General features: G+C 49.4%; 1 long non-coding RNA gene across 2 annotated transcripts; it reads left to right on the top strand.

The window, feature by feature from the left end:
- The first annotated feature begins 7676 nt into the window (after positions 1–7676).
- LOC123376503 lies at positions 7677–15265 on the top strand. 2 transcript variants are annotated; one of them, XR_006581814.1, is made up of 4 exons: positions 7677–7738; positions 12939–13172; positions 13813–13907; positions 15072–15265. It is a non-coding gene; the product is annotated as an uncharacterized LOC123376503 (long non-coding RNA). The 2 variants fall into 2 exon arrangements; XR_006581815.1 differs by lacking the exon at positions 7677–7738 and adding an exon at positions 9689–9782.
- Positions 15266–20977: the final 5712 nt, after the last annotated feature.

The raw sequence follows: 20977 nt of genomic DNA, 5'->3' as shown, positions 1-20977 counted from the left end.
TGAAGGGCGTGCCGCCAAAAACCCGGAGTGGCTTGCGGGGCCCCTGTGGGGCCCAGGGCCTGGGGCAAATTGCCCCATTTGCCCCTCCCCCCCCAGGCGGCCCTGTAAAAATTCCCACCTGGCTGCTAGGGAAAGGCTCTTCAAGCAGCATTTCTATGGCAAATCCAGACTGTAGTTTCCAGAGATGTGAGGGGAAAAAAACACACCAATTCAAGCGGGTGGGTGGGTGGATGGGTGTAGCTGAGATAGAAAGGGGCATCTTAAAAAATCGCCAGAAAGTCTGAACACATTTCCCTTCTCGGGCACCTCCAGTGCCCGAGAAGGCACCTCCCTCTTCACTGGCATTCCTCTCTGCCCAGGCAATATTAACATACACACGTTACCCCTAATTGGATAATTTGTGACTAGTCAGTAAGTATTGTGTAAGGTACAAGCCAGTCCAGTGAATCTGCCCATTGTGTGAAATACGCAGAAGGACTTGTCTGTTATACAGAACTAGCTGAGGCCCTGCCATATGATAGAGTGAATCAATAAATCATATGCAAGTTGTGGATATGCTGCATGCTAAGTCATATGTCTACATTTCAGCATCCAGACTGTTACAGAGTGTTAGGATGTCTTTGTTGGTGTACCTTCTACTTCCTCGAAGCCAAGAATGAAATTCACCTCCATGGAGAAGGGCCTATGCAGGGCCGGTGCAAGGATGTTTCGCGCCCCAGGTGAAACTTCCACCTTGCACCCTCCTTCCCCGCCCCATGCCCCCGCCCTAGCTCACCCCTGCTCCGCCTCCTCCCCGAGCATGCCGTGGCTGCTTCACTTCTCCCACCTCCCTGGCTTGCAGTGCCAATCAGCTTAGGTGCCGCAAGCCTGGGAGGCGGGAGAAGTGAAGCAGCCATGGCGTGCTTGGAGTGGAGGCAGGGCAGGGGTGATCTGGGGCAGGGAGTTCCCCTGTGTGCCGCCCCCCACCCCCCTTACTTGCTGCAGGCGGCCCTCCCCGCGCTCCTCTGCCCCAGCTCCCTCCGCCTAAATGCCGGCGGCGACCGGGGCGGCCGAAGATCTGGCCGCTGCGGTTGCTGCTGAAGAAAATGGCACCCCCCAAATCCTAGTGTCCTAGGCGACCGCCTAGGTCGCCTAAATGGTTGCACCGGCCCTGGGCCTATGCACCATGTTTGCCCTGTTTTGCACGATTAAGTGGGATGTAAGTGGTGCACAGGCATTGTTCTGGCCCTCTGCTTAGGGGTATGTTTCACTCATAGAGCAGTTTTTATTCTTAGCTGCTACGTAGCAGTTGCAAGAAAATGAAATTTTTTCAGTTTCCAGCAAAAGAAAATCTGTGAGGAATGACGCAACAGAAAATTCCACTTCCTAAACACTGCCTGCTGCCATCTACTGCTTTTCTAGGAAACGCATGCTTAGGCGAGGTACGTAAAGGAATGAAATTGCCTTTCACATAAGAAATCCACATGACCAGCTGTTGTGCCAGTTAGACCCATTTTGAAAAACCAAAGCTGCTTGGTACATGCGAAGTCTAGATTGTTTGTTTAATGAGGAAACCATTTTTCGATGGAGAACTAATTGGAGACCAAGTTTATTATTAAGATAGGCTGCAATGGGTGACCTGTTGTGTAAAATTGGAAACAGGGAGCTGACCCCGTGCCCAGAGATAGCTATAACAAAGCTCCCATTGACTTCTGCGGACACTGGAGTATTCAGGGTGAAGTGGTCTATTAACCGCCCTCCAGTCATAGTGGGGAAAGGAAGGAGAGGGGAAGTCAGAGGGCTTGGCTACACTGGAGAGTTGCAGCGCTGGTGGAGGCTTTACAGCGCTGCAACTTAGTAACTGTCCACACCTGCAAGGCACATCCAGCGTTGCAACTCCCTGGCTGCAGCGCTGGCTGTACACCTGGTCTGCTTGGGGTATAACGAGTGCAGCGCTGGTGATCCAGCGCTGCTCGTCAAGTGTGGCCACACACCAGCGCTGTTATTGGCCTCCAGGGTATTAGGAGATATCCCAGAATGCTTTTAACTAAATTACTCTCTTTGTTTTGTTATGATGCCTCTTTTTGTTTTGTTGTGAACTCGGGGATCCGGGAGCTACTTATCTAAAAAACAAACACAGCTCTTCTTTGCTGTGATCAATCTGTAACTGACTGTGAACAATCAATTGAGGGAGTTGTTAGTGGAGTATAGATTGTTATAATAAGCCATAAATCCAGTGTTTCTAATCTATTCAGTCCATGATTTTTAATGTCTAGCAAAGTTATGAGTTTAAGCTCCCAGGCTCGGCTTTTGAAAGTGTTGTGCAGGTTTCCTTTGAGGATGATGACTGAGAAGTCAGATAGAGTGACTGTATTGTGAAAAGCGTTTGTGACAGGTGATCTGGTGTTTTTTGTCTTTTATCATTTTCCTATGTAAGTTCATTTGAGAGCATAATGACTGTCTGGTTTCAGCCACATAGTTGTTATGGGGGTATTTAGTGCACTGGATGAGGTACACCACATGTTGTGATAGGCATGTGTAGGATTCATGGATCTTGAAAGGCCTGCTGTGGAGCGTATTGAACATTGTAGCAGTGGAGATATGCCTGCAGGTTTTGCATCTGTTGTTCTGGCAGGATCTGATGCCGTGTTGATTTGGTGTGTCCTGGTCTGTGGGGAGCTTGCTTCTGATGATGCACTTGGAGAGGCTGGGGGGTTGTTTGAAGGCTAGAAGTGGAGGTTCAGGAAAGATGTTGTTCAGGATGGGGTCCCCGATGGTGTATGGGTTGTAATTGTTTGATTATGCCCCATATGGGTTCCAGTGTGGGGTAGTACGTCAGGGTGGTGGTGGTTATTTCTGTATTGAAGCAGGTTCTTTTGGGGTATTTGGGTGACATGTTCCATGATGCGATCTACTTCTCTGGTGGAGTGTCCTTGTTCGGTGAAGGCAGTTTTCAGTGTGTTAATGTGTATACTCCGGACTTTCTCCTTGGAACATATTCTGTGGTATCTGAGTGCCTGGCTGTAGCTAGCAGATATCTTGGTGTGTTTTGGGTGATTACTGGATCTGTGAAGGTAGGTGTGGTGGTCCATGGGTGTCTTGTATATAGCTGTTTCTTTGCACTGCTGTGACAGTGTAAAGGGGCCTTAGTATAAATGAAAATGAGGCCCATAGAAGTCAGTAGGATTTGTTCCTTGTTAAGCACTGAGTAAAATCAGAGCAGGTATTTCCAGGTTTGCCCCAATTAATTTTCTAAAGGGTTTTCCATAATTAGCAGGGACCCCTGAACTATTGGATTAGTGATTTTACTTAGCTGGGTCAGCGCATCATAGAGTAATAATAATGAAAAGTGCTGACACTTGGAGGGGTATAGAATTAAATAATACCATTTAGCTCCTCGGCTGGTGTAAATTAGGCTAGCTTCATCTAGAGCTGTCCTGACTTACACCAACTGAGCATTTGGCCCTGAACCTCTTTTAATGCCTGCCACACTATCAATGGGATTTCCTCAATGCATCTTGCTTTTAAAGACAATGTTACTTGTCAATGCAAATAAATAATTTCCCCCTGGAAACACACATCCCCTTCTATGTCAGTGCGTGGAAAGAGGCAGTTCTCAATGTACTTGTACTTCTCCAATTTAAAATAGATTTGCATTTATTTTGGTTTATTTAAAAAAAAGAGAGAAAGAGGAAAATGTAACAGGAACTATATTCCAAATAAATGCTCAGGGTGGTGAGCAGGACGGTAGTCGGACAGCTATCCTGTACCACCACCCATGCCACTGTGGCTACTCTGCTATTGTTAGCTCTGATTGAACTAGCTCAGTAACTGGAGAATGTCTATACCTGCTGCAGTCACTGTAATGGAATGCTAAACCGTATTATACTGTTTAGCCACTAGGTGGTGTGGTGTGTCAAATACCCTATTTAAAGCTAACCTTAGCCATACCTGGCAGAGCATGGCTAACCTTAGCCATACCTGGCAGAGCATTAAAGAATCTTATCATGAACACAGCTGGTGTGTATAAACAAGATCTGTGGCTAGTCCTGACTGGGGTCAGGAGTAAACTAACAACAGAGACAAAACTGCTGAATAAACTGTTAAAGTCCAACATATCTTGGCTATGGGAGTCAGATCAAGAATTTTCCTTCAAAAAGGTAAAAGAAAGGATTTCAACAATGTCATATGTCAGGTACTACAATGTGAATAAGCCTACAATGGGGGTCAGTGCAGATGCAAGCAGCTATGGCCTAGGTGATGTATTGTTGTAACAACATGGCTGTGAATGAAAGCCAGGTGTATTTTCCTCTTGCATGCTCACCGAAGCAGAAAAACAATATTGACAGATTGTAAAGAAGAGCCTGGCAGGCGTATGGGCATGTGAGAACTTCTACAGGTATCTGTGTGGACTGGATTAATTTACAGTGCTATCAGACCTCTGAGGCAAGGAAAGAGAATGCCCAGGCTAAGATGGACAAATTACAGCCAGAGGCACACGGTGTAATAAATGCATGAAATATGGACATTTTGCAGTTGTTTGCTGCACCAAAGCAGTCAGGGAGTTGATTTATTTTACAGGTAATCAAGAGCCATTATTTTGGGGATCTAGCATTTGTGATGACGTGGAGCCTGCCTGGAGAATGAAAGTGAACATTCATGGCAAGACTATTGACTTTAAAACTGACTCAGGAACTGATGTTACAATCCTCTCAGAAGGGGCTTACAGTCACCTACAACCCCTCCCAGAGCTGAAGTAACCTGATACAGCTTTGACTAGTCCTGGAGATATACTGAACTGCTTGGGCCAGCTCACCATGGAAACAATTTACAAAGACAAAGCTATGCATTCAGAGTCTATGCGATCAAAGGACCACAGCCTTCTCAGCCGCAGCATGACAGCTAGATGGGCCTGGCAAGAAAGGTGAAAGAATTCGATGGACTATTTGGTGGTATTGGACTTTTGAAAGGAAATCCTGTGCAAATAACCTAAAGAGACCATGCTGAACCATATAATGTACATACATCTCACAGGATTCCTATTCCATTACTTTATAAAGTGGAAACTGACTTAAAGAGAATGGAACAGATTGGCATAATCAAGAAAATCTCTGAGCCAACAGCATGGTGTGCTCCAATGGTACCAGATATAAAGAAAAATGGAAAAAATATGAATCTGTGTGGATCTTAAAAGACTTAATGAAGCAGTTGTGAGAGAAAAATATATCATCTCATCACTGGATGACTGCCTCCCCAAAGTGAATGGAGCTACAGGATTCTCAAAGCTGGATGCCTTGAGTAGATTCTGGCAAATTTCTTTAGCCAAAGAAAGTGCTAAACTGACTACATTTATCACATTGGGAGTCATTGCTTTTGAAGATTACCTTTTGGGATTAACAGTGCACCTGAAATTTTCCAAAGAAAGATGGCAGAATAGTTAACGTAAACAAATGGAGTTGTAGTTTTCCCAGACGATATTATGATCTATTGATCTTCAGTGGAAGAACACAACAAAACTCTCAGTGAAGTCCTAAGCCTAATAAGTCAGTATGGACTGGGGTTAAACAAGGGAAAATACATTTTCCGCCTACCCCAAATTGAGTTTTCAGGACAGACAATAAACAAAGATGGAATCAACCCTAGCCCTAAGAAAGTAAAAGCAATTTGAGAATTGAATGCACCAGCTAATGTACCAGAACTGAGATGTATACTGGGGATAGTAAATGGTAGGAATGTAGAACTTAAAGGGGAAGATATCATGGAATGGTAAATTGTACTATATAATTCAGCCACTTGGTGGTGCTGTGTGTAAAATACCTTATTTAAAGCTAACGTTAGCCATATCTAGCAAAGGATTAAAGGACTTTATGATGAACATAGTTGGGGTGTATAAGCAAGCTCTGTGACCAGTCCACATAAAAAGGGAAATATTTGTGCAGCTTTCATTATAGGTAGATCTACTAGCCCCCACACAGTACTTATACAGCACTTTACAAACACTGGCTCATTAATCCTCACCCTGCCATTTTATAGACAGGGAAACGGAGCACTGCGACTCATGCAAGATGGAACAGTGAGTCAGTGACAAAAGAAAATTGAAACTCAGAAGGGCCTGTGCTCAATACCCTAGACCACACTGCTTCATACTCTGCTCTAAGGTCACCTTGGCCCCTCCCACCCCTCTTGCTAGCCCATAACCAACCTCTCTTCTGCTGAAAGCTCTGAACTGCAGTTGAATATGGCAGCCTCTGCTGGCGTGAGCTAGTTGTTTTATAATTCTGACTTATACAAACACAGCCGAGGATGGCAAGAAAGTCCCTCCTTTCTCTACGTGCATTGAGATGGCCCAAGGTGGGTCTGTTTCGTTTTGGCAGCAGGTGGTGTTGTTACACTACCATAGGCATTTTTTAAAAAGCCCATGAAGAAAAGCATTTGATGTGTAAATTGACACTTCCTGGGCCTTATGTAAAGCAGTTGGGCTCTCCTATGCCAGCCAGCTCCAACATGTTTCTTTGAACGTGGTGTTTGCACATTCAAATGAAACCCTCAGTCTTCGGACAGAGCATGCTGTGTTTGGGAAAGTTAAAAGAATGGCTGCGTGCTAGACACACAGCATTCATGGCAATGTAAACTCACAGGCGCCCAGTGTGAGCTCCTTCATTCATGTCCTTGGAAGTGGGCTTGGGAGGGGATATAGGGGGCTTTAAGCTGTTGTTGCCTTCTCTGCATTCTGGGGTTGGTTAAATTGGGAGCCTACTCAGGCCCTGCTGTGAATTAGAACAGCCTCTGGGCTGCTCTTATTTACACTTTGCTTCCACATGCCCTGGGAAGCAGTAAACAGCCATAGCACGGTGTATTCTCACACCCCTCCCCTCCCCAGCTCTCCTCCTCGCCTCAGTCCACCCCGGGCCAGCAGCTGGGATCAGGGCCAGTGTACAGCCCTTGCACCTATTCTACACTGACTGGGCAGGCCCCCTTTACACTGCCAGAGCAACATAAAGGGGTGAGGATCAGACATGCAGGTGAGAAACAATTTCAGGAGTGGCAGTGATGGGTGTCCCTGTTTTCTGTGGGCTGAGCTGTAATTCCCAGTACCTACCCTCGTCTTTGGAATGCCTTTTCTAGCTCGCCTTTCTGCTTGTGAACGCAGCCTCCACAGCACTTGGACCCCCCGTAAGATGCTGCTTCATGCATTCAGCATGTTCTCAAAGTCCAGTCACTTGAATTTACAGCCAACGTGCGTGCTCATTTCCTCCAGCCACACAGGGGTTAAATGATAAGACGGGTGAATGGCATTTCATCTGACTTGTGATTCTGGGCATCACATCAGTGCCACTGGGTGTTCTGAACCACTGTTTCCTCCAGGAGTTCTACACACACATATATAAAAGCATGAGTGAGTGAGCAAACCAGCAAACCTAGCCCCATAGTTAATTAAGCTAGTTCTACTCATGAGAAGAAGAAAGAGGCTGTTTTGCTGAGCCAGTGTCCCTTGATGCCAACTTAGCAAGCCAGAGGTGCTGAGCTCATGAGCTCATGTAGACCTTTGCCTTGGGTTCATTCCAGCACACTAGAGATTCTGAACCAAATACCACACAAAATTCTGGGTCTTCACATAGGCCAGGAGGTGTAGACCCAATGACATCATAGACAACTGAAGCGGCTGAGCTAGTGACCTCACGAAGTCTTGAAGGCTGGAGGTATTGACCAGGGTTTAAAGTAAAGGGGAGCGTGTGAGAGCTCAGCTCCCCATTGCCAGGTGAGTCTTTGGATGAAGACATGTCTCACTCCGGGTTGCAGGTTTTCATGACACGATGGTAAAATTGCCTGAGCCCTGTAGTTGTAACTGTAGCTCCACCACCAATGAAAACAGATACTACATATCCTAGTGTACCCACAGCTGTGTCTCCCTCCTGTCCTGCTTTCTCTCTCCCTTTTAATCCCGGAGGCCTGTTTCTGTGGAGGACCTTGATGAAGGTACATTGATCCCCTTTCCAGGACCAGGATTCAAAAATTCTCCAATACCCAAGGAATGGCTAACTGTAGATTAGAGCTATAACTCCTCTCAGCACATACTCTTGGGCATCACACTCCGTCAAGCTTCTCTCGCCTTATAGAGCAGGTTGGGACCTCATTGACCCATTATTCTACCCTTCTTGGATATTTAAGAACCAGTCCTTAGTGACTCTTTTAGACAGTTTTACACGGAGTTGAGGCACGGACAGTTCTAACTGCAATGGAGACCCACCTCTTTGGGCGCCTATTGTCAGAGGTTTTAGTGAAGCCCATTAAAGGTTCCTGAGCTGATGGCACTGCAAAGAAGCCTTTTATCCTGTCACATGGAGGGTGGACGCACACACAGCTGAGAGGACGTCTGTGAACTAAAAGTGTGAGGGAATAAACTGGGATAATGCTAGAGCGGGGCTGGCCTTCATGTGCATCACAATGCTGAGAAAGCTCTTAAGGCTCAGTGCTTGACGAGGAACTCCTACCTTTCAGATGTTGTACAGAGCCAGCCAAGAAACACTGGCAGCTCAGGGCTGCCTGGGGAAAGAGTGGTATGTTCTAGTTGCTGCCCGTTCTGTAACCTTCAGCAGTGAGACATAGGGCTCCAGCTGTATGCACATTTAAGTGAGTGTTCTAGATCTGAGTTAGACTCAGAAGCACATCCAGGTTCCACAGCTGGGGAGAGTCCAGAGACCCATCCTCTGCGGGGGAATCGGAACGGGATTTTCCAAAGGGCTCAGCCTTGGCCTATCTCCATGGCAGTCCATGTCAATAGTAAAACTCCCATTAGCTTTAATGGAAGCAGCATTAGGCCAGTGATGAGCGCTTCTGAAAAACCCACCCTGGCATTTGCCTGCTTTGACTATTGGGGCTGGGGTTTCTCTCTTTTCTTGCATGTGATTGTGGGGAGGGGCAGGCTACTTACTTCCCATCCTCCCCCAGTGTGAAGACACCTTCAAACAGACCCTCTACAGCAGTGGTTCTCAAACTTTTGTACTGATGACCCCTTTCATACAGCAAGTCTCTCAGTACGACCCCCCTTTATAAATTAAAAATACTTTTTTTATATTTAACACTGTTATAAATGCTGGAGGTGAAGCAGGGTTTGGGGTGGAGGCTGACAGCTTGCAACCCCCTATGTAATAACCTCACAACCCCCTGAGGGGTCCTGATCCCCAGTTTGAGAACTTTTGTTCTACAGCTCATGGCTCGGACCCCCTAGACATCAGCGCACACAGGCAGCTGTCTGTGCCTCTGTCCCATTGTCTTCCCTGTCCTCATGGGGCTTCATTGGTACTTTTACAATCCATCTGCAGGGAGATTCTTTTTAAAGCCTGTGAATAGTGTTTGCTAGTAAGGAGATCTCTCCGGAGCTGCAGTTCTATCCAAATTCCTGTTGCCTGAAGCCATGGCCTATTTGGCTCCTGGGTAAAGGCTTGACTGTTTAGCTCTGGTTATTATGACTACGGTAAATGTTTTCCTTGCTGTTGGCCAAAGTCCAGCTAACTTTTCAACAATGCAAATTACACCCTTAGGCCCTGCTAGAATCAGGCTGTTCCTCACCCTTCATTCAGCACTGGTGCAGCCTCACTGATGCTATCATAATATAAGCTCCTATGACCAGACAGAAGCATTTTTACCCAACAACAGGGAGGTGTCATGTCCTCTAACTCTGGGTTATGGTTTTCCCAACCAGGGTATACAGGGCTAAATGACTCTGTGTTGAACACACATGTGCCTGGTGCAGTTAACGTTCTTGGAACCCCCAACGCAGCTGCAATGTGGCCGAGAAACAGGTTAGTTATGTCCTAGTTTAGGTGCATCCTTGGCTATGCTAGGGAATTTTACCCTCAAATATTCCCAGCCCTTCGGAGCCACCACAGGGTCAGCTGGTGTCTGCGCAATGGGAAGCCCGGTGACGGAGGCACCGGTCTCCCCTGCGGAGTTCCGTTTGGCATTTAAAGCAGGATTTCAATCTGTCCATAGATATCATAATGGCTGGAGAGCAGCTGGGCCTGGACAGCCTCCTCTCCCCCATGCCGATGAGGTGCAGCAGCTCAGCATTGCGCCAAGTGGGGGAATCATCTGGTGCGAGGAGCAGGCATGGCCACCTGGAAGGATGCGCTGAGACCACTGCACGCATCACCGAGCAAACAGGAAGGGGACTTTCACATTTGTAAAGGAATTTATGGGGTGGGGATGACAGATGGTCACCTGAGGGCCGGGCAGGAGAGTTCAAACTGATGACCAGAGAGGTGAGAACAGGCATTGTGGGACACCTCCGGGAGGCCAGTCGCAGCGCTGTAATTGACCATGGTGTCTACACTGGCACTGCAGTGCTGTAGCCCCAGCGCAGAAAGCTCTAGGCCTCTCATCAGGGTGGGTTTGTTACTGCGCTGCAACTGTGCAGAAACTTGCCAGTGTAGACAGGGCCTAACTCTGGGTCATGTTACAGTAATGTTAGAGAGTAGACACTTATAATTTTACATACAGTGTTGATACACATATTTTACCAGGAAGGAATGTTCATCAGACTGAGTTTTCAAAAAATACCTCCCAAGGCATACTTTGTACAAAATGTATCATAGTCTTATAAAAGTGGTGAACATAAAAGTAAAGACCAAAGGTTCTCAAACTGGGGATGGGGCCCTGAGGGGACATGGAATGTATTGGGGGGGGGCATGAGAAACTTTAGAAAAAAACCCTTACTGCACACATTTTACCCGTAGCAATGAATAACTAGTCAAACTGATTCCTCCAGACATATCGGGTCCTCAAGTGGTGCTGTGCAGTTGACTCTACATGGCGCTGTGCATTTTGATGGATTTCTAAACGTGCATAGCATGATACAGAGTCATTGCCATCTGTATGTTAATCCGTTTGCTATGACGCGGGGAGCACCTTTAATTGTAAGCATCAACCAGAATTGCAGTGTTGCTTTTGCTCTTATTACAATGGATCATCAGCTCTGTTTGAATCAGTGCCTTACTGTTTTTCGTATTTAGTGAGAGTTGCAAGTTGATTTTATTTTTATCAGTGTGGCAGGAGGTGTGTGTGTGTAAACTACTACAGACATAGAGAAGGGCAGCATGATCAAATATGTGTGAGAACCACTGGTATAAACCATCACACCCATTCAAACCCTCAGCCTCTCTGCTGAGAGATTAACACGTCTCTCACTTCCCAGAGCCCTGCTCCCCAAGGTGAGACAGAGCAAGCAGTCTCCGAGGGCAGTGATTACAGTGTGTGACCACCACCTAGCCACACTGATGGAGTGGGGGGCTCCTTGCTAGCCTCTCTCCCCTATATAGTGACTGTAGCTCATGGTCCAGGCCTGAGTGAGGATCGTGATGTTATGTTTCATGGCTTACACAAACAGAGAAGTAGATAAAAACAGAAATACTCTTGCTGGCAGGTGGCAATGAAACACGACTTTATTTCTGAGAATTCAGACCAGCAACACACACAAGAACCCAAAAGCAGAGAGCAAACAGGCTGTTCCATCAGGCAGCGAGCCACAACTCATCCCACCTTGCTTTAAGCTGGCTCTTTCCAGAATGACTCTTCATACACTTTGCTACAGAGTACTCTAGCTTGCCAGCAGAACCAGGAAACTGACACCACTCCACACCCTCTTACAATGATAGATTGCAGTTGCAACACAGTCCTCAAAACACCACACTTGCTCTCATGAATGTCATGATTCTGGCCTGGCCTCACACAATTTCTCTTTCTCATGTTTTAATTCTCTCCACACTGAGATCAGAATCATTGTAGCTCCAACCTGGTTGTTGCTTGCAGGATTCTCCCACAGATCCCCCTGAGTGATGCAGGGGCAATGCATGATTATATCTGAGATGAGACAAACAGGACTAGACACTAACCACTATAATATGGCTCTTAGACAAAAAACAAGACTGGCCTGCACTGCTCACGGAGACCACAGAACCAGCCATGTGATCCACAACCAGGCTTCAACAGTGCATTAATATGGAACAAAACCCTCAGAACAGAGACCTCTTTGCTTGGATCACAAGCTGTGTTACTTAAACGGAGACATTTCATCAGACAAAGGGGTCCCCGGGCAGGCCCAGTTCTGATGGAATTAAATCAGGTGTTGCCCTGCCATTTTAATTTGGGACCAACACCATAGCAATGACACAGAATCAGAGGACTGGAAGGGACCTTGAGAGGTCAGTTAGTCCAGTCCCCTATACTCACTCCAGGACTATTACTAAGTATTATCTAGACCATCCCTCACAAGTGTTTGTCTGACCTGCTCTTAAAAATCTCCAGTGATGGAGATTCTACAACCTCCTTAGGCAATTTGTTCCAGTGCTTAACCACCCTGACAGTTAGGAAGTTTTTGCTAATGTCCAACCTAAACCTCCCTTGTCGCAATTTAAGCCCATTGCTTCTTGTCCTAACCTCAGAGGTTAAAAACAAAAAATTTTCTCCCTTCTCCTTGTAACAACTTTTTATGTACTGGAAAACTGTTATCATTCTCCTCCCTCAGTCTTCTCTTCTCCAGACTAAACAAACCCAATTTTCAATCTTTCCTCATAGGCCATGTTTTCTAGACCTTTGATCATTTTTGTTGCTCTTCTCTGGACTTTCTCCAATTTCGCCACATCTTTCCTGAAATGTGGCACCCAGAACTGGACACAATACTCCAGTTGAGGCCTAATCAGCGCGGAGTAGAGCAAAAGAATTACTTCTTGCTTATAACGCTCCTGCTAATACATCCAAGAATGATGTTTGCTTTTTTTTTTTGCAAGTGTTACACTGTTGATTCACATTTAGCTTGTGATCCACTATGACCCCCAGATCCCTTTCCGCAGTACTGCTTCCTAGGCAGTCATCTCCCATTTTGTATGTGTGCAACTGATTGTTCCTTCCTAAGTGGAGTACTTTGCATTTGTCCTGATTGAATTTCATCCTATTTACTTCAGATATCAAGACATGAAAGAGGTCAAATGAAAGCAAGAGGGGGACAAGGAGGAGAATGATCTAGGACCAGCTTTTCAAAGGACCCAGCACCAATGTAATTGGCCAGATTTTCCAAAGAACTCAGCACACGGATTGCAAACTGGGGGCTCAGCACATCAGGTGTGAGTGTCACCAAGGAAGTTGCTGGATGCTGAACACTGGAAAATCTGGCCCTTGTTTTGTTGCCTAAATGGGAGGTGAGCTCTTAAAAATCTGATCCCAACTGTGGGTGGGGAGCTCTTGGAAAGCCGCACCAGGAGGGTTAACTTCCTGCAGAATTGCTAGGGGGAAACCAGGATTTGCACTGGCTAGAGAAAAAGCAGCTAAGGGAAGGACATGATTGAAATCTTCAAGATGCTAAAGAGGAGGCGGGGGTGGCGTGGTGACCCAGATAAACCCTTTGATCTAATGATAAACTCCAAAACTCAAGCCCATGAGCTAAAAATAAGAAAACAGCAGGCAAATAAATAAATACAACTGGTTAGAGCCAAAGGGCTGCAGTGCGATGCATGCGAGTGCAGCGCTTAACTCTGGCTAAGCCCCTTATTCATCATTTGACCCTGGAAGTTGTAATTGACCTTCTTGGGTCTCAGACTCACCCAGCTGAAAGAACCGGGTAAAGGAAAAAGCAGGACGTGTGTGGAGAGCCAGATGCTGAGTCCAAGTTGCCTCTCCAGATAAATTACTGAGGGAGAGAAGCTGGTCATGCTACAAAATGGGCCTGTTGCCTTAGACAACAAAGCCGTGTTTGCAGGGCTTCCCCGTGTACCAGGCCCTGGGAATGTTGCAGATTCTCAGGTAACAAAGTGGGGCTGTTTTTCTCTGTCGCCAACGCAGTTTCATGCAGACAATGAAGAATCTCTGGGCCCTACAGCAACACTAGCAGGAATGGACATGTTTAAAACAAGCGCTGGACTGGGACCAAACGCAGTGTAGGTATCAGATGCCAGAACCCAGCGAGGCAGTTTTCAGGAGTGTGAGCACCCTTCAGGAGAGGTATCTGTGCTCCTGTTCAAACTACTGCCGCTCAGCCCTGCTGGGCCATGGGACGAGCCTGTCTGACCAAACTGAAAAGCTGAATTCTCGTCAGTGGGTGCAGCTGGTAAGGCCTGACGTGCTGCCGCCTGTCTCCAAGTTTATACCATTCTTGTGTGCAAAAGACAGGCCCAGAGTCTGTCCTACCTCCCGAGAGACATCGCAAACGCACTCGCAGCCCAGGGTGTGGGGTGCAAAGGGGGCTGTGCACTACCCTAGGGGCTGCTCCAACTCACAGCAGCCGCCCCGTGTTTGCTGATGGGCCTCACAGTAGATCAACCCCCACCCTAGGACTGAGTGTTGCAGACATGCCCCATCCTGGCCCTGGCCCCGGCCCCAGTCCCACAAAGTGCCTGCCCCAAGGGAAAGCTCCCACACCCCCTTGTGGCTCATTTACAGCCCCATGTGCACCTGTGTGGCATCTAGTGGCTGGAATGGGGGCTCCTGAGAATAACACCCCCCCTCCAATAGTCACACCAGCACATGCAGACAGTGAGTAACAGCTGCAGCTAGATGCTGGAGCACGCAGGCTGGGAAGGCTCGAGCAGAGCGATGGTGTGGGAAGAACATACAGACACTTACCACATCGGGGTCAGAACCAGTAGCTCAGTGACGCCGGAGATGCAGTGGGTAAGTGACACACAGCATGGTCCCATTTCCCCTAGAGCCACGCAGCTGTCTCACTTGCACTGGGAAGCCGGAGGCACCTCTGTGATGTCTGGAAGGATGGGCTTGCGGCGAAGACAAGGGCCTGGGCTTCATGAAGGCTTAAGTTCTGTCCTGGGCTCTGTTACAGATTCCCTGTGCGACTCTGGGCAAGTCACATCTCTCTCTGTGCCTCAGTTTCCCCACCTGTAAAATGAGGATGTTAATCCTGGGCCTACCTGCCACGGGTGCTGGGAGAAAAAAGGAATTAATGATAGTGAAGCACATAGAGCTGGCTGCATGGTGATAAGTGCTACACAAAAGCCTATAAATAAATGCCAGTCCTATTGTGTGTTAGGCAAGATTTCAGAGGAGGTGAATTATGAAGATCAGCTCTTTCCTCTCTATTGTTCCAGCTGGGCGACACCAAATTATCCTGAGGCAGAGGCAGAGCCCGCAGCTGCTGACTGCAGGCTAGGTGGGAAGATGATCCCAGACCCAAGGGGGCCCTGCCAGCTGTTTCCATATCTGCAGCCTCTCCCTGGCCAGGCTGCACCCAGACATTTTGTTGAGCTGTCGCAACGTCAGCTGAAGCCACCCACAGTTTCTGACCTGCTCATTCCCCTGGGGCAAACACCAGGTGAATGGAAACGTGTCAAGTGAGTTGTGATTTACAAGGTTATCCCAATGCAGTGTTTACAGGGGAGGCCAGGCTCCCATCAGCCCTGTATTTGTGCCTCCTTGCAACTTGGAGACAAGGGACCCCTCCTTCTCTGGTCCCCATCCCTGGGTGGTCTCCCTGTAATTCAGCCAGTCCCCGGCTGGAGCCTGTGTGTGCGGAATGATCCAAAGTGATCTTTGGGCCGAGAGCTATCGTAGAGCTGCTCATGTGACGTGCCTCCTTCCCCAGCGCCTAGCACTAATTTCCAGCTGGATGGACCCACGGGGTTGGGAGAGCGACGGCTGCTCAGACCCGTGTGCGGGAGCCCTTCAGAACAGACAGATGCTTGCGTGTGCAGCTCTGAAACATTGAGGGCAGCTTGAAATGTAAGGAGCAATGAGGTAAGCCCCCAAATGAAGAGAGAGAGAGAAATTCCCAGCTGGCTTCCTCTGGCATGCCTGGCAGGCACCAGGAAGGTAACTGAGAGCTCACCCTTGGGTGGGCAAGGGGAAGGCTTCATTCTGGGGACTTGCAGGGAAGGAGGCAGGGGCTGAGCCTGGGCAGATCATGTCCAAGGTTAATGCTTCGGATCTTTGCCAAGTGCACACACAAGAAGCATGGAGGGTGGGGGGCAGCTGGAGTAGAGAGGATGCTATCCTACATACCACAGCTAGCTCTGACTCCTGAGCCTTTACCCCGCTGCTCATGGCTTGCTGCTGACCTGCCCGTGCAAAGCAAGGGCCAGTCAGGCCCTGCTGACACACAAAAGTTATGCTGTCGGTATAGTTAAAGCAGGAGAACACCCTAGTGTGGATGCAGTTCTACCGCTATAAAGCATCATTATCCTGGTGGAAGTGCCTGCCAACCAGGGGCTGTACTGGTATAATTAGATTGGTCAAAGTCACTATACCTGCACAAAAACCACCGGGAGCCTAGGCCGTAGTCTAGAAACTTCACTGGCCTCCACAGGGCACTGCTGGGAGGAAGCTCACCACCTTCACTGCCATTCCCAGCCGAGTGCTGCTGGGTAGGGAGGTAATGGCAGCTGGCTCACAGAGAACACTTCTGCTGCGAAACTCCTGGGCTGGAGTCAGCACTGTGATTCCCAGGGCATGAAGGGGAGGAAGCTCACACTGTGGGAGCCCCAGCTGATGAAATCTGACACTGGTGGAATACGTCCTGTTCCCCACAGCGGGGCTAGCTGAGCAGCCATTGGCAGCCATGTCTATTGATTTAATGATCTCAGGACCAGGATGTTGGGCAGTTTGCTCCTTCAGGACACTTACCTTAAGTAGCATTGCTCTAAGGTCCAACCCCAACTGGGCAGGGGCTTGGAGAGGAGACGGGAACGTGCATTAGGAGAAGGAGAAAGATTGGCAATAAAAGTAGTGTTTAATGAAAAAGAGGTCGACGCAGTCCACAAGCCCCTTTACAAGCCAGCCTGGCCCGAAGGGAAGAAGCAGGGCTCCAGCAGCTGAGAATATGAAGAGGGTGGTGGGAAAATATTCCCAGTGTTAGTGGCGACGGCTAACACAATGTGTGGCCTCAGTTCTTCTCTCAGTCCTGCTGGTGCGAGTCCCCTGGGGTTGCGCTGGAGTAACTGAAAGGAGAATTTAGAGACAGGGCCAAATCTGCCCTTGCGCAAGCCCCCTGACTTCAGTGCAGACACTTGGGGGGTCAAGTCAGGCCAGGATCTGGCTCCCAGGCTGCGTTAGGATGGCACTACTTTGGGGGGAGACATGGCATCTCTGGGGCACTGTCAGAGGATGTTAGCGCCAACGCTGGGCCCCATTGGGAGGCAGGAGGTCAACCAGCGGAGGTCCTATTCTGATTCTGTGAGGAAGGTGGCAGTCCTGGATTCCTGGGATGTGGCTGGGTGGACGCTGTGGCTGCTGGCGCACTAGCTGGCATGGGAGGGCACTGCTGAGTGAATGCTCCCACTGCAAGGTGTTCCTAGGGCACTGGAAACACGCCCATTACACGAGCCCTAGCTGGAGCTAGGATGAGGACGGAAGCTCATACTTGCATTAGCAAGGCAGTGCTGTGAGACAGTTCCCATGGGCGGGAGTCCTCGGGGTAGGTTTGGATGAGGGTTGCCAGGTGTCGGGTGGCTCCAGTCAGCTCCACTGACAGGGCTGTTAAAAGTCCAGTTGGCAGCGCAGCAGGACTAAGGCAGGCTCCCTGCCTGCCCTGGCTCCACGTAACTCCCAGAAGCAGCAGCATGTCCCCCCGCTTCAGCTTCTAGGCATGGGGTAGCCAGGGAGCTCCGAGCACTGCCCCTGCCCCGAGCACCAGCTCCGCCGTTCCTATTGGCCGAGAACTGCAGCCAATGGGAGCTGCGGGGGCAGCATCTGTGGCTGGGGCAGTGTGCAGAGCCACCTGGCTGTGCCTCCATGTAGGAGTTGAAGAGGGGACATGCTCCTGCTTCCGGAAGCTGTTTGCGGTAAGCGCCACCCAGAGCCTGCACCCCTGACCCCCACCCAGGCCCTAACCCCCTGCCCCAGCCCTGATCCCCCTCCCGCCTGCCGAACCTCTCAGTCCCAGCCTGGAGTACCCTCAACACCTCATCCCCAGCCCCACCCCACATTCTGCACCCCCAGCCGCAGCCCTCAACCCCCCTTCACCCCAACTCCCTGCCCCAGCCCTGATCCCCCTTCCACCCTCTAAACCCCTCAGCCCCAGCCTGGCGCCCCCTCCTGTACCCCAAACCCCTCGTCTACGGCCCTACCCCAGAACCCACACTCCCAGCTGGAGCCCTCCCCCTGCTCCACTCTAACCTCCTGCCCCAGACCGGAGCCCCCTCCCATACTCCAAACCCCTCATTTCTGGCCCCACCCCAGAACCCGCACCCCCAAGCCAGAATCTATACCCCTTCCAGACTCCAAACCCCTCGGCTCCTCCCCCGCCCAGCGCGGAGCCCCCTCCTGCACCCCAAACCCCTCATCCCTGGCCCCATCCCAGAACCTGCACCCCCAGCCAGAGCCCTCAACCCTTCCCGCATCCCAACCCCCTAAGGGTGAAAATGAGCGAGTGAGTGCGGGTGGGGAGAGTGAGCGATGCAGGGGATAGAGTGGGAGAGGGTGGGGCCTCAGATAAGGGGCGGGGTCTCAGAGATGGGGGCGGGGCAGGGCCAGTGTGTTCGGTTTTATGCGAGTAGAAAGTTGGCAACCCTAGTTTGTATTTGTAGTGGGTATGAATGAATGACCCTGTCAGGCCAGGGAGGGGGCACCTTACACTCTCTGGTGGTCTCCCTTTATAGCGACTATATACCGGTATAGCCGAGGAGCCCAGCACTCCTGCTAGACTCATGCAGTGGCACATAAATTGGTGGCAGAAGTGTTCATAGAGAATATGCAACACACCTTCTAGCTGGAAACCCTCCAACAGCCCAGCTTTAACACCCACCAGAGGGTGACCTGGGCTTGAATGAGGGGAGGTTTCACCCTGGCTCAAATCTGCAAACACAAGGGATGTATCCAGGGCTCAGCTTGCAGTGCCCCAGAGCCACAGTGCGCCAGGCTGGGAAAGAGGAGTGGGCAGCAGAGCTGTGGTTAAGCAGGCCATGTCCACGCTGTTGATGTTACATATTTGGGTTGGAAAATACAAAGCATGCCAGGCTGTCGCAATAGCTAGGCACCTGCTAGCACAGCACAGCTGGGATCTATGAGCAAGTGGCAGCAGAGTGCTGGGAGAGAAGGGGGCAGTTCTGGCTGGCAGCAGCCTGGCGTGTGGGCGTTCTCTGGCTGACATTCTGGGTTTAGGATAGTGCTTTCCCCGCAGGCTCTTGGGCCCACCTGAGAACGCCTCCCAGATCCTTCCACGTGTCAGTGTGAGCCTGGGGGGGTTGTCATGAGGAGAGAATGATAGGCCATGTGAGCACTGAGCCATGCAAGCAGCGGAAGAGAGAGGATGGGTGGGTGCAGCAGGGCCGTGTTCTGCATCTCTGGTTCCCTGTAATCTCCTCTGGACTTAGCTCTAGGATGAGCTTGGCCTCATGTGGGTGAGCCCGTATGCTGGGGACAGGCAGATAGTGTTAGGCTGGGTATCCAGTGTCTTACTGCTAGATAGCATGTTGTAAGCAGAGCACGGCAGGCAGGAGGCAGCTGCAGAGAGCATGTTTATGCTTTGCAATGACACTCACTTCAGAGCAAACAGCCAAGGCAAAGACTTACCCACTCCGGAGCCCCACTGAATCCCCAGGCTCTTTGCACAGTGGTGAATTGCCCCCACCAATGCCCTCTTCTGAGCATCACCAGGGCATGAAGCAAGAACCTGTGTGTGGGACTGTGACCGTGCAGAGGTGCTATGTAAACATCTGATATGACTGTGAGACGCAGAAAAGCGTGGATTACCCACTGATGGGCCAAGTCTTGGAATTGCTGATCCTGAGCCAAGGACCTCAACTGCCTGAGTCCCACTGACTACAGAAGGAGCAGCAGCTGGTTGTAAGGGTATTAGTCTTTCAAGAGACGTTTTACAAGCTAAACATTGTGGGGTTTATAAATAATGTGGCTTGCAAGTACACTGTGGAGCCCCAGCCATGGACCGGGACCCCATTATGCTAGGTGCTGTACAAACATAGACGAAAAGGATGGTCCCTGCCCCATTCTAAGATAGGCAACAGATGGATACAGACAGTTGGGGAAACAATGAGGTAAGTGATCTTCTCAATGAGGAAAAGGCAACTGTAGGCTCATTTTTAAATGAGCTGCAAAGAAAAACAAACACACCAGTTCACTAACGCAAGTAATGAAATGATTGTTTGCAGGGTTATCTTTTCTGTGTACAAAGATCAGATGTATGTGTCCTGCCTGAATGATTTTCTTTTAAGAGTACAGGAAACAACACATAACAAGGAGAACATCAAGTAGTCTGCATTAGAGAGCACAGTGTGAGTGTTTCCTTTAGAACATGCTGCATCCACAGCTCCTCACAAAATGGCAGCCCTCCTACAGCGAGGCCAACTCCTGGGGCTGTGCAGGAAAAGGGAGTCAAGCTACACAGCTACCAGAACCAGCAGCAGCAGACACTGCTTGGCCTTACATATCGACGAGAAGAAATAAAAGAAATGCTCGGGTGGAGGGGCACACATTTTCCTCAGCCCCTTTCTCCTTTCACCATCAGGACATTCCTGGATTCCCACCCTCCCGCTAGGAGTTTCCTGTGTCTTACAATCCTGCCATATTCCTCTTACTTTTAGAAAAAATCAAACACAACTTTACTGCTGCTGCGTCCTGTGACGAGGTGGGTTTCTATGTCTTTAGGACCAGTTGTGGCACCTCTCAGCATTGCCCCATGTGCTGTTTCTTAGGCCTTGTACTCTGGGTCTCCAGCCACTGCTGTAGCTGCAGAGTGCAAACCCCTAATGCAGAGACTAGCTCTGTTTCAGGGGAGTGTCCCTATTCAGTACAGGACTTAAGCACACCTGAGGTGGAGCTATGGTTTACGTTGGTGCAGCATAATTTGGTTTGAAACCTGCAAATCTGTCAAATGGGAAGTGGCACTGGTACACAGCATATTGCCCCACTGTAAATTCTGTCTACACTCGGGCTTTGCAGCAGTGCTGCTACACCAGTTACTAAAGTCCAGTGGAGGTCATGCATTGGTTTAGCTATTGCTGATGACGTGACTGTTACAGCTCAGCGCCACACCGACTGCCCA

The sequence above is a fragment of the Mauremys mutica genome, chromosome 8 (genome assembly GCF_020497125.1).
Source record: "Mauremys mutica isolate MM-2020 ecotype Southern chromosome 8, ASM2049712v1, whole genome shotgun sequence".
In the NCBI taxonomy this organism is placed as follows: domain Eukaryota; kingdom Metazoa; phylum Chordata; order Testudines; family Geoemydidae; genus Mauremys; species Mauremys mutica.
This window is presented reverse-complemented; position numbering and strand designations above follow the sequence as displayed.